The sequence below is a fragment of the Culex pipiens genome, chromosome 2, assembly GCF_016801865.2.
Source record: "Culex pipiens pallens isolate TS chromosome 2, TS_CPP_V2, whole genome shotgun sequence".
NCBI classification, from domain to species: domain Eukaryota; kingdom Metazoa; phylum Arthropoda; class Insecta; order Diptera; family Culicidae; genus Culex; species Culex pipiens.
In genome coordinates, this window is record NC_068938.1 from 123833542 (window position 1) to 123847325 (window position 13784).

At 44.7% G+C, this 13784-nt stretch overlaps 1 protein-coding gene and 1 long non-coding RNA gene across 11 annotated transcripts in view; one reads left to right on the top strand and one right to left on the bottom strand.

Moving 5' to 3' along the window:
- Positions 1 to 13784, bottom strand: part of LOC120416662 (small conductance calcium-activated potassium channel protein) — a 441654-nt gene that overhangs the window by 148868 nt on the left and 279002 nt on the right. The window lies entirely within an intron of this gene.
- LOC120431307 (uncharacterized) lies at positions 9648 to 10789 on the top strand. The gene is made up of 2 exons (XR_005607858.2): positions 9648 to 10434; positions 10487 to 10789. It is a non-coding gene; the product is annotated as an uncharacterized LOC120431307 (long non-coding RNA).

Sequence of the window (13784 nt, forward strand, 5' to 3'; positions counted from 1 at the left end):
TAGAGAATTTTCTCAGCTTTTCAAAAATATTTTTTCCAAAAGTGTGCAAACATGTGCACTAATTTTAAAAAATGAAAAACTGCGACTATTTTCAAAAAAGTCACCTAAATATGGATTTAACTTGAAAACGGTGCACTTTATCAAAATTTTACTAAAGTACTTTTCGATTGCAAATTTGATTTTACATCGAAAAATGAAGTTGAAAAATTTCTGCGACCAATATTTCGATTTTTTGAAAAAAATCAGTATTGATAAAAAAATTCATAACTCGCTCAAAGATTTTTTGCACAACCTGGAAATTTCTGAAAAGTTGGCATTTTATGTCCTCTAAAACATATCAAAAAATAAAAAAAATTAAAAATAGTGTTTTTTTGCAAATTAAGTTTTAGTGATAAAAAGTTAAATAAAAAAATCACCAATTTTTTTTTACCGTGTATCATTTTTTTCCAGTGTAGTCTGTATCCATACCTACAACTTTGCCGAAGACACCAAATCGATCGAAAAATTCCTTCAAAAGATACAGATTTTTGAATTTTCAAACATCATTTTTGTATGGACAGCTGCCAAATTTGTATGGAAAATTATATGGACAAACTAATGATGCAAAATGGCTTCTTTGGGCATACCGAAGCCACCAAAAAAGTTTCAGTCGAATTAAAAAATACAAAAAAAATCGAATGACCGAAATCTGAGAGAACTGCTCATTTTGTTCTTTTTTTGCAATATTTTCAAAAAGGATTAGGCTGTTGCAAATATGTGTCATAGTTTAAGTCCCCCCCCCTCCTTCAAAATTGGTCTGAAAAATCAAAGGAGCAAAAAAAATATTTTTCCGAAAAACTTTAAAATTTTCTAAAAATAGAAGTCTAATCAACTGAACACAATCTAAAATGCATTTTTCTGCATTGATAATCATATTTATCATGTTTGGGCTTTGTTCGGGCCCGGTCGTGGCCCAGGAAAAAGCGGACTGAAGTGGACTTTTGCGGCAGACAGTTCTTGTGGCCGTGGATATAGAAAAGAAGCACTCGAAACGTAAACTTGACTTTAACACTACTTTATTAAAACTAATTAAGCTAAAGCGTAAAGAACGTGTTGTTTCCGCGAGCACTTGTAAGCGAGTGATGATAAAAGATGGCGCCGAGCGTCGTTCTCTCCTCTTCTCCTTTTTCGTCGTCGCGCACAACGGCGGCCGTTGCGCGCCGAGGTTGTGCAAGGTGGAAAAACCGATCGTAGCAATCTGGCTGCGGCGCTCGACCAGTGCTGCCAAATCATCTCGATCCGTCAAGCAGTCAACATCCTCCCCCCGGGCTGGGGAGAAGTCCCAGCAGGAATCGCTCCGTGGTCTGCAGTCTGCTCGTTGTCCTCAATCGGGAGGACGGATAGCTTGGTGATCGGACGCCGGACGACTGTTCCACCAACCTTCACGTCCGCGGTGCGTACGAATCCATCTGGTCCCGGGTAAGTTTGCTGGATAATTCCCATCTTCCACTGTAGTGGCGGCGCATCCTTTTCTTCCAGCAAAACAACCATTCCCGGGCGCACGTTCGGCTTCTGCTTGTTGTCCTTGCCTCTCGGCTGGAGGCTTGTCAGGTAGTCGCGCTTCCAGGTTCGCCAAAACTGTTCGCGCAGGAGTTGCAGGTGCTGCCACTTCGACAGCCGGTTGATGGGTGTCCCCTCGTAGACTGGTTCCGGGATGGCCGTAAGGGGTCGCGCAATCAGGAAGTGTCCCGGCGTCAGAACTTGCGGATCCGCTGGGTCCGCCGATGTAGCGAACAAGGGCCGCGAATTTAGCACCGCCTCGACCTCCGCGAGAACAGTGGCGTACTGCTCGAAGGTGAGTTGTGCGTTCTTGAGGATGCGCTTGAGATGGTGTTTCGTGCTTTTTACAGCCGCCTCCCAGAGGCCACCGAAATTCGGCGCCCCCGGAGGGATAAACGACCAGGTGATCTCCTTCGGTTGGCAGTAGGTCGCTATCTGGTCGTTAAACGCACGCTGGTTGAACAGCAGGAACAGCTCGTGCAGCTCCGCCTTGGCCCCCTTGAAATTCGTCCCGTTGTCGGAATGGATCGTGCGAGGCACGCCGCGTCGGCTCACGAAGCGCTGGAGGGCGGCCAAAAATGCCTCGGTCGTGAGGTCCGAGACGAGCTCCAGGTGGACGGCCTTGGTTGACATGCACACGAACACCGCGAAGTAGGCCTTCACGAGCTGCGGCTTTCTGGTTCCTACCATGAATAGAATGGGCCCGGCGTAATCTACGCCGACTTCTTCAAACGGGAGGGCTTGCGTCACACGGCAGGATGGCAACCGTCCCATCAGTTGGCTCGAGCCACGAGGCTTCGCGCGGAAGCACGTCACGCAGCTCCTTGTAATGCTCCGAACTGTCGACCGTCCGTCGATCAGCCAGAATCGCCTCCTCAGCGTCGCAAGCAAGGCCGATGGCCCGGCGTGCAGGTGTTCTTCGTGGTACGCTCGAACGATCAGGTTGGTAACGCGATGCTTCGGGAGGAGAAGTTGGTGTTGGGTCTCGAACGGCAACTCCGACTGCTGCAATCTGCCACCCACTCGTAGCAGGCCCTTGTCCAGGAACGGGGTCAAACCTTGGATGCGTCCAGCGGTATCGTTCTCGGCAACTTGCTGGATTTCCTTGGACAGTGCATCGTGCTGGATCACCATCACAATCACGTCCTGCGCCGCCCGCAACTCCGGGATGGTCAGGTAGCGCTGGCGAACTCGTTCCGCCGGATTCTTCTTTCTGCAGTTGGCCGTGAAGCGCAGCACGTACGCCATCACCCTTTGCAGCTTACGGTATGAGCTGCACGTTTCGAAGATTGGAAACTCGACGGAATTGCAGGTAAGCATCGTCACCATCTTCACCTTCCGCAACTCGGGGATCTCACAGTCCGGCAAATCTTCCACAGGTTCCACCCGGTACTCCTCGGACTGCATGTACGCCGGTCCTTCCCACCACTTCTCGCACACCATCAGTTCGGCGGGAAACATGCCACGTGACACCAAGTCGGCAGGGTTGTCCTTGGTTCGCACGTAAAGCCAGATAAAGTTGCTGGTTTCGTTTCGTATCTCGGCGACACGGTTGCGGACGAACGATTGAAGCTGGTCTAAGGGTTTCTTGAGCCATGCCAAAACCACTTGGCTGTCGCACCACAGAACGACGTTCCGGAACGGCAGTTTCAACGCTGCGAGGACCTTGACCACCAGCTTGGACAGCAATCTGCACCCGAGGAGCTCGAGTCGGTGGATGTCGAGCTGCTTCGTTGGGGCTACCTTGGACTTGCTGCAGAGTAGCCGCATCTGGGGGGACTTTCCGCTCGGGAACAGGCTGCGCACGTAAATCACTGCGCCGTATGCGACCTTGGAGGCGTCGCTGTATCCGTGGAGTTCGAGGGCAATGTTTCCAGGGCCGATTACGTATCGAGGAATCCGGATGTCTCGCACGAAGGGAAGTGCGATTTGAAATTGTTCCCAAGTACTTGCCAACCCTCCTTCCAGCAGCACATCCCACGACAGGCCAGCGAGCCAAACTCGCTGCATCAGGATCTTGGCCTTGATGATGACCGGTGAAAGCAAGCCCAGCACGTCAAAGAACTTGCCGATCTCCGACAGCACACGCCGCTTGGTGGCATCGGCGTCGGCGTCGACTTGGTTGGCAGTGAACCGCAACTCGTCATCCCCTGGACTCCAGTAGAGCCCCAGAGCCTTGACCACGCCACCGCTCAGTCCGTCCAGATCGATGAGTTTCTCCCGCTCACCCTCCGGAATCTGATCCATGACCACCGACTCGTTCGAACTCCATTTGTGGATCGGAAACCCACCACGGCTGAGCAGGCCTTGGAGCTGCTTCAAACACTCGATCGCTTCGTCAGGTGAGTCTGCCCCAGAAAGAATGTCATCGACATAGCAAGCGTCGCGAACGATTTTGGCAGCCAGCGGAAATTTCTCTCCTTCATCTTCGCAGAGTTGAACCAAGCAGCGGGTCGCGAGGAAAGGTGCAGATGCCGTCCCGTACGTCACGGTTGTGAGCTCGAGCACGCGGATAAAGTCGGCCGGTTCGTTCCGCCAGAAGATTCGTTGGAAGGGAGTGTCCGCAGGGGCCACCAGGATCTGGCGGTACATCTTCGACAAATCTGCGGTGAAGGCGACCGGGTGCTTGCGGAATGCGAGCAGAATCGAGAAAAGGTCGTTTTGGACGGTTCCCCCGATCTGCAAGGCTTCGTTGAGGGAGACACTCGAAGGGGAGAGTTTTGCCGAAGCGTCGAAGACTACCCGCAGCTTGGTTGTGGAACTCGAGGGGCGAAGGATGGCATGGTGCGGCATGTAGTAACGACCTTGGCCAGGTGAGTCGTCGGCCTCTTCAACCGACTTGCAATGCCCCAGGGATTCGTACTCGGAAATAAACTCACCGTATTGCCGTTTCAGGTCCAGGTCTCGGTTGAGCCGCTTCTCCAACGACAGGAAACGCCGAAGAGCCAGGCTGCGGTTGTCGTCGAGGTTGCCGACGACGGGGCGGAAAGGCAAGCGAACCTCGTACCGGCCGGTAGGGTCCCGCTTGTGTGTCGCACGGAAGAATGCCTCGCACTCGTCCTGTTCTGTGCTGACTTGTGTGGCGCTGTCGATGTCCTCGACCCGCCAGAATCTCTCGATGGCTTCGCTCACGTCATCGAGCGTTGCAGTGTGGCTGAACTGCGCGTCAGGAACGGTGTCGCCGACATCACCCGCGACGACCCAGCCCAGGTAGGTCTCGCGGAGCTCTGGAAGGTTCTTCGCCAACTCTAGTTGTCCCGATTTCAGCAGCTTGAAGAACATCGAGACGCCGAGCAACATGTCGATCCGGTCCGGTGTGTGGAAGTTCGGGTCGGCCAGCTGGATGTTCGCAGGAATCGGCCAGTCGGACGTGCTGATCGGGGCCGACGGAATCATCCCGGTTACCTTGGGGACGATGAGACACTCCACGTCCACCGTGAAGCTGTTGTACCGGGATTGGAGCTGGACCGTCATCGACTCTCGGGCGTATGTCTTCACTGCACCGATTCCGCAGATGGGAACGTTTGCAGCTACTCGACGTGTGTTCAACCGTTTCGCCAATTGTTCCGTAATAAAATTGACCTGCGATCCGTTGTCGAGCAGCAGCCGGCATGGCACAGGTCGGTCCTTGTCGTCCAGCAGGTGGACGAGCGCTGTCAGAAGCATGACGGTCTTCACCGTCTGGGTGTGGTTGCAGGTTGCCGAAGTAGACTGTGGTGGTTCTTGGCCAGCGGCTTGGGACACTGGCGGCTGGTTGGCTAGTGGTGCAACGTTCTGCGGGTTGACGGGTTTCTGCACGAATTTTTGTTCCGAGTCGTCGTGCAGCAGTGTGTGGTGACGTTGGCGGCACTTTCCACAGGAATACCTGGACGTACACTTCTTCCAGCTGTGGCCCTTGCGGAGGCAGTTGAGACACAGGTTCTTGCTTCTTACCTTTTCGCTGCGTTGGGCCACCGTGAGGCCAGCGAGGGTGCCGCACTTGAAGGTGAGGTGGGAGTCACCGCACATCTCGCAGCGGATCTCCGGGTTCGACGACGTGGTCGCAGCGTTGGCTTTCTGGTAGGACGGTTTGTTGGTTGGCCTATGGTTGTTTCGGTCTCACTGCTTCGCTGCAGGTTCACTGGTCTCGTCGCATCTCTCCAGGACGGAGACGCGGTTCTTCAGGAACTTGATGGTTTCTTCGTAGTTCGGCAGCTCGCCCTTCTTCACCGTGGCCTCCCACAGTTTCTTGGTTTCGCTGTCCAGGGCGTGGGCCAGCAGGTACACGACGAACTGCGTCGACACACCAGTGAACTCCTGCCTCAGGTATTTGAGGTTTTCTACGTGGCCGACCACGGTCTCCACCAGCGCTCGTAGTTCCGCGTGGCTCTCCTTGTGTAGCTTCTGGACCTTCAGCAGTCCACCGATATGGATGTCCACCATTCTCCGGTTGTCTTCATACCGCTCCTCCAGCAACTCCCACGCGCCGTCGTAGTTGCCGTCCTCGATTGTCTTCTCGTCCAGCGTCCCTTTTGCCTCACCAATGAGGGCTTCCTCCAGGCGATACAGCTTCATCCTGGGAGTTTCGTTCGACCGGTCTACGACGTCACGGAACATCGTCTTGAACCGCTTCCAGTTCTCGTACTTTCCGTCGAACGTGGGTACGAGCCGCGGAAGGGACTGCTGGATGACAACGGGTCGTTGGGCAGCAGGTGCAGGGGCGGTTGCTGGACCAGCCGGGATTTCCAGGGTTTGCTTCCATCCTTCTAACATTGTGTCAATCTCGATGAACAACGTTTCGAATTCCACCAACTTATCGCCGTGCTCCTTCCGCTTCTTGGAGTCCAGGCGGACGATGCGCTCGTGGAGAGGATTGAACTCGGCGTTGGAGGCATCGAGCACTCTCCGGTTCACGTTGATCTGGGTAACGGTCCGTTCGTGCAACCCGAGCCCAGCCAGCTTCTGCTTTAGGCGTACGAGTTTCAGTAGTTTCTCGTCCCGCAGGTAGACCAGGGTCTCCAGATCTTCGCCATCGTCCACCTCTTCCTTTTTCGCCGGGGTGCGCGGTGTTTTTGGCGGCATCGTGCACTTTTAGGTTATGTAACCTCACTTTTTCACTTTTTCTTTTCCGGATGCGGATTTTTGCACCTTCAAGCACTTTTTCTTCCGGAATGTTTTTTCAGGCCGGTTTGCCTTCTTCTTCTTCCACGGAAAGTTCTAGGCCAGTCGGCCTCACGGGTCTTCCACGTGGTTGTGCCCAGATTCCGAGACCGGTTTGTCTCTTCCTCCAGCGCACTGTTTTTGCGGGGTTTTTGGCCGGTTTGCCTCACCCTTCTCACTCGCGGTCACTGTCCACGGCTTTGAGGCCGGTTTGCCTCTCACACGCGCGGCGGGAGCCTTCTTTTTTACATCCACCGCCGGAAGTCCAATCCGGGTTGAAGGACCAATGTTCGGGCCCGGTCGTGGCCCAGGAAAAAGCGGACTGAAGTGGACTTTTGCGGCAGACAGTTCTTGTGGCCGTGGATATAGAAAAGAAGCACTCGAAACGTAAACTTGACTTTAACACTACTTTATTAAAACTAATTAAACTAAAGCGTAAAGAACGTGTTGTTTCCGCGAGCACTTGTAAGCGAGTGATGAAAAAAGATGGCGCCGAGCGTCGTTCTCTCCTCTTCTCCTTCTTCGTCGTCGCGCACAACGGCCGCCGTTGCGCGCCGAGGTTGTGCAAGGTGGGAAAACCGATCGTAGCAATCTGGCTGCGGCGCTCGACCAGTGCTGCCAAATCATCTCGATCCGTCAAGCAGCCAACAGGCTTGTTTAAAAATGTTTTAAATTTTCATGAAATTCCAATGCAATGCATTGTACGGCACCTCAAAAATTTTATTTTTCGCAAAAATAAAATTTTCGTCAATACTTTGATATTTTAGAAACTAATAATAACAACCTTGTATCGTTTTTGCCTTTCTTACTAAAGAAAGGTATAGGTTTTACTTTATGGCTGGACGTCATTTTCATGTTCGTAAATATGACGATTCAGCATGCATTTTAATCCGAAAAATCGCCAAAAAATCACACTGCATCGATTTTCGACGCTCTATCGATTCATCTTGACAGAACTCGTCTATCTCCAACCCTCGAATTTTGAGAAAATTAATTCCGTGGAGATCGAGTGATGTTCGTGTGTGGTAAAATTTTGCCAAATTTTGTGTCGCGTCGTTCTCAGCTCCCCTGAATCCGATTTTGATTCTTCTGAATGCAGATGAAAGCTAGTGTGCTGAACCTGGGCGAGTTGCCGCTCAAATTTAAAAATATACATCTGTTTTTGGATGTGGCCAGACTTTTCAACAAAATACACAGTTTCCAAATGAAAATATGGTGATTTTTTTTTCATTTTCATATCTTTGACTCAAAAATTGAATTTTTTGAGCTCTACAACCTCCCAAATTTTCATCAAGATTCATGATATGGTTCTGGAGTTAGAGCCGTTTGATTAACCTACCATAAGAAAAAAAATCCCTAAACAAAGGTAAAAGCCCACCTGGTGACCTTCGCCAACATTTTTCGTTTCCAATCATTAACACATCATTAATAATACCTTGCTTTCATCATTAGATTTTTTTAAGATCATTTTTTGCTGGCGTTATAAATAAACAAAGTTGATGTTATGAATTGAAAGAAGTTATATTCTTTAGTAGGAAAGGCTCTATCTCACCCCTGGTGGGATTAAATCGGGGTTTTATTTTTAATTTTAGTTAAACAAACATTGTATTAAACTAACGAACCCTCCGAGGTTTAATAACCATTAACTACATGGTAATCGATTCATGACAAATCGACCCTATAAAAGCATTGTGGATTATTTGTTAGGCTTAGATTTTTCTTTCTTTTTCATTGTTATATATTTTGGATGTGTTCTAAATTACTAAAAATAATTGCAGAACGATCAAGATTTATTATTGTGAATTTCTGAGATTTTTTTTTATGTAAAAATGATTTCAATTTGATAATCAGTCAATTAATTTGGTAAATGACTTGCTTACCAACAATACCGGATTAAACCAATGCACAGTGGTAAAGATCGCAAAATTAAGTGGAAAATGGATTTTCCGAAAAATGGTTAAGTTTTGGAGCTTTGGTGTCTTGAGAAGAGTTGTTGCAAATGGAAAGGGACAACTATTGGATTGGTTTAAAATTAGGGTGGTCACGATTAGGGTGATTTTGGAAATCTAACTTTACAGGAAATTTTTTGGGAATTTTTCGACTTCTAGAAAATTGTTGGGATTGCCAATTTAAGCAACTTTATCGAAAACACCATAATTTTATCTCGTAATCTACGCCTTCTATGACCAAATTTATAGAAAACATCTAAGCAAACCTTTAAAAGTCAGTTTTTGAACGTGGCAATTCAGGGTTAATATTTAGAGAAAGGTGATATTCGAAGCACTTTTAGTGCAATTAAAAAACGAACATTTTTATTTGTTGATATGCCAATTTGGATTCAAGGGTCTAATGTTACAGCCATTTTAAGATAAAAAAGATGCAAATTTTAAACTTAAATATCTCAAAAAGGCGCAAGCCAAATTGTAAGCACCAGGTTGCATTTGAAAGAGGAGATCTAGCCCTACAAACGCTGAAAATTCTCAGAGGTATTTTTTTTTAAACTGGGCTTCGACATACGAGAGGATAAAGAACCCGGTTCGGTAGTAAAATGGTACTGTGTGCGGACGGAGAGGATTAATATCGAAATAAGCGAGAGTACTTTACTCATGGGTTCATTTTCCAAAAAAGTTCATCTATCAAAAAAAAGTACCGGTTTCGAGACTCGAACCCAAGACCTTCAGCATATTCAACCGTGCCTTTGCCGTATGGGCCACCATGGTTCGGTGGCTAAGTGGCAGTCATTTGTCCATATAAGCCACTCAATAGGATGAACTGTTTCAATGAACGAATGAACACGCGAGAGGTCTTTACTCTAGCAAAATAGTACTTTCCTCATGTTTCTTTTCGGGAGGACTATCTTTTCGGTCTTTAACTTTGGGTGTAATTTTAATGGGAAAACCATAACCACCCTAATGAAATTCGAAAACTGTCCAAATATATGTTTTTCCATGTAATTTTGACCGCTGAATCTGAATCTGCCCTCAGAATTGAGCCAAAGTATTTGGTCATAAATGATAATTTTACATGGAAACCCACACATTTCGTTTCAGGCAAATACATAACAATTCTAATAAAATACTAGTAATTCTTTTTAAAGATATATTGCATGAATTCGCAATCAATCAGATTTGGGAGTCTAGGTACGTCTACTTCCACCACGCTACTGAATACCATCCTGCTCTACTTGTCATTCTCACCAAAGTGAGTGAGTAACTTTCCACCCAGAGCCCACATAGTCGTCGTTCATAGTCCTTCTTATCAGAAACGACGACGACGACAATTTCCTACCACAACAATGCATGGTTCGCTTCGTGGAAATTCTCTTTCACACACTCATACATCGATCATCGTACCCAGCAGTCGCCTTCGGGGGGAGCATTCGACAACGTGACATAAATATACATGCTTTTGATAAATGGACACTACATGCTGGGAGTCTTATTACGGTGGAAAGAGCGAGAGAGTGAGAACCCCACTGTGACTGACTCTCTCTTTTGATTGTAACTTCTCACACGATCCTGTTGTGTTCGTTGAGGTTACTGCGTTTTCCTCAGGCTTTCCTCGCCAAGTAAGCGATGAGTGACTTTCCACTGTGTTTGACAGATTGTACACAACATCACGGTTCAGCAGCTGTCAAAAGTGTTCAAGTTCAAGAGGTTTCGAATGTGTGAACTTTTCAACATGTTTTCAATTATTTTTTCGTCAAGTGTGCAAACACGATTAAACATTAAAATCACTTAAGCAGTGCCGTGATAGGTTAGACCAGGAGGTTTTTCTTTTTTTTCCCATTAACACTTTCACTCTTTAGCTGGCCGGCTTTTGCAGGTGACGACACCATCAGGTTGGTTTTACTGACCGCAACCAGCAGCACACACGCTGTGCGCAGTTTGCAGTGCTGGAGGTTTGCGTGTCGGCACGTATCGTCGTCGTGAACTGTTTTTCACCCTTTCCGCAGCAGCAGCGCCACCGCAACCGGAATTGGAAAGCAATAGTTACTGCGATCCTTTGGATGGCACGGAGGGAACTTTTTCAACCCTGCCATGCCGTACTTTTTATTTTAGAAAGCAAAATTAGTTAATAAACATACTAAATATTTAAAATTGCCACTGAATCAGGTGATTGTTTCCTTCCTTACAATTGCAATATCTAGCCATCAAATCGACGCTGTCTTGCTAACTTGTCGTACGTCGCTTTTTGACGTTCCGATAAGATGCGTTTTAATGTTTGACCTTGAATTAATAAAAAAACTGACCATTCTGAGCATTGTCCTGAAGATTGGTTGAATATGGTTGCTGAAGTCCCGTGTTATGATTAAAAATATTTACATTAGGCGGGCATGTACGTGTGTCAAACGCGTTCTGACCTGAAATCCCTTTAGCCAGTTGTCACACTTACATCAATTTTCAGACTGAGTCAAGGTAGCACGACAAGATTGGAAGTATGAAGATTGACAAAAAGTTTTTCCGTTTTTTTTAATATCTCAGGATTGAAATCGAATTTTGGTGATCTGTGAAGGTCAAAAGGCATTGTGAGCTGCACAAAATGGTGTTATTATTTCAATTGCACGTGCGGCAAAATAGCGCGTCAGTGACACAGCATAAAAAGATCAAAAGCAAGTCACACTCCATTAAATTTATTTTTATTGGTAATTTTGTCAGAAATCGACGAAAATCAACGGATTTATGTACAAATCCATGAAATTTCATTTGAACATGCTTTAAAAGACTCTCAATTATATATTTCACCAATAAAAAAAAATCGGCAAAATTGCCGCGTTTCTGACATTATTTTAAATTACCGTAAAACGGGGTGACTTTGATAGCCGGGGTGACTTTGATAGGTTTGAGATTTTTCCGCAAAATGAAGAGTACAATTAAAATACGTAAGGAATGGTTCAGAAACATACTGACCGTGGTAGAGAAGTGTTCAAAGTACCTCATGAAGAACTTTTCATAAATTTTTGAAAAGTTTATAAAGTTAGTTAACTATAGTTAAGAAAATGTGGATGAAAGTCATTATTTTAAACTTCTTAAAGTGTCATGATTTTCTCAATGAACATGATTTTTAATCGGAAAATGGAATGCATTTTCGGATTCTTTGGACAATTTTTCACTAGGAGAAGGTTAAATAAGTTTGTAAATAATAAATAATATGTGTTTTTGAAACACAATTAAAAAAAATCTCCAAATTTATAGGCAAATTCAGTTGAACAAATTTCATGTAAAATGTGAAAACTTGTGATTCGTGCTTCGAATTCAGTTTAAAATGCAATATAAATCGATAATTTTATAAACAAAACTATTTTTAACAAATTTCAGGCTAAATTCCGACTTTTTAGCAATTTTACCTAAAATTTATATGTATTTTGTTAAAAAGCTTATAAACTTAGTTAACTTAATATAAACATTGATTTTTTTCTTATAAACTATATCAGCTACTTTAGTGATGGTACATTTAACGTACAAATAAAGTTTGAACATCTTAAATATGATTTTAACAAGAAAAACTATGACTATCAAAGTCACCCCGGAATTAAAACCAAGAATTTTTAGCGTAACTATTTTTCTAAACACTATTGAAAAAACTTTTTTTCCAAAATAGTGCATGGACTTTGTGTGGCCTACCCCAGTACATGTTTTAAAAATAATAATCTTGAGAAAAACCTTACCTGTTGGAAAATATTCTAAAAACAAATTGAAATCCTATCAAAGTCACCCCGGTTTACGGTACTTCTAAAACAAAGCTGCAAAAACCAAGACGACCAAATAAAATTAAAAAAAAAATCAAAATTTCAATGATATTGTACACTCCGCTGAAAACAATTTAAAGTGCACTCCTCTGCTAGTTAGTTGAAAGTTTTATTGTCTAAACAAACAGCAACAAAAGTTTTTTTTTTTCGCAAAAAAAGTCTACTGAATACTAATGATTGCAAAACGTCTGTACTGCTATATAAAATTTGTCTATGCTTTTTTGCATTGAAATGTTGAAATCTTGCTTGTCAATTAATCATTCATAGTAACATATTTTATATTATTTAGTGTTCCCTTGACCTAGGCTTGAGCCTAGGAACAAAAATTTGAAAAATGTTGCATCAGCCTTAGACCGTTGCAAATATTTTTCAAAGTTTACGTCATCCCTCCACCTCCCTTTCAAAATCAGCCCGAAAATCAGAGGGGGAACATAACATAATGTTAATGGAAATGGACGTGCAATCAGCTGAAAACACTTTAAAACGCATTTTCTTGCGTTGATAATTATTTTAAGCAAGTTTGAGATTGTTTATATTTTTCAGATTTTTTGAATGTTTCAGAAAATACGCTGCGATAGTACCGCAGCAAGTTTTCCTTCGCAAAAAAAAAAAAATAATAATTTCGTCAAGACTTAGTTTTTTTTAATTCTAATGACTACAAATCAACCGGTTAGGTGTAAATGCATTTTAAAACACTTTTTTCATTCAAATGTTGGAAAAATGCTTGTTATTTCAATTTTTATTTTTCAAATTTTTCCTCCCCCCCCCCCTCGATCTGGGTCAGAGTCAAGGGACATACACTTCAAAAAATATTTGCAACGGCCTTACCTGAAAAAAAAAAATACAATAATAAAAATTATCCAGATTTCACCCTCATGTTGCAAGGTTTTTCGGGGCATTTTACAACATCTTAGGATATCTCCACAAAAATATTTGGCGAAACAAAAAATCGTGCACTCGCTTTCAAATATGACTTTTAAACTAAAAAATAAAAAAAATCAGAGGTGGCGTGTATTTTTGTTTCAGTGTATTTTTAAAAACGCCCTATAACAAGTTTGTCTTTAAAAACGAGTCGATATGTATACTAGGATGTAACAAAAATGACTTTTTGGCGGGCATTCAAGGGTTTGTTCCGGTGGGCATACTAAGCCCAAATCCAAAATATGAGCTTGATTGGATGTAACAGGAGCTGGCGCTTCGCCCTTTAACTTTAAATGGGATTTCATCAGTAAAAAAAGATGTTTTCAACAATGTCACTTTTTTATGCATTTTGGTCACTGAAGCGCTTATTTTCAACATCATTGGCGTGTTGGCCAGATCCTTGTGCATCTTTTGGTATATGAGCAGTTCTCTAGGA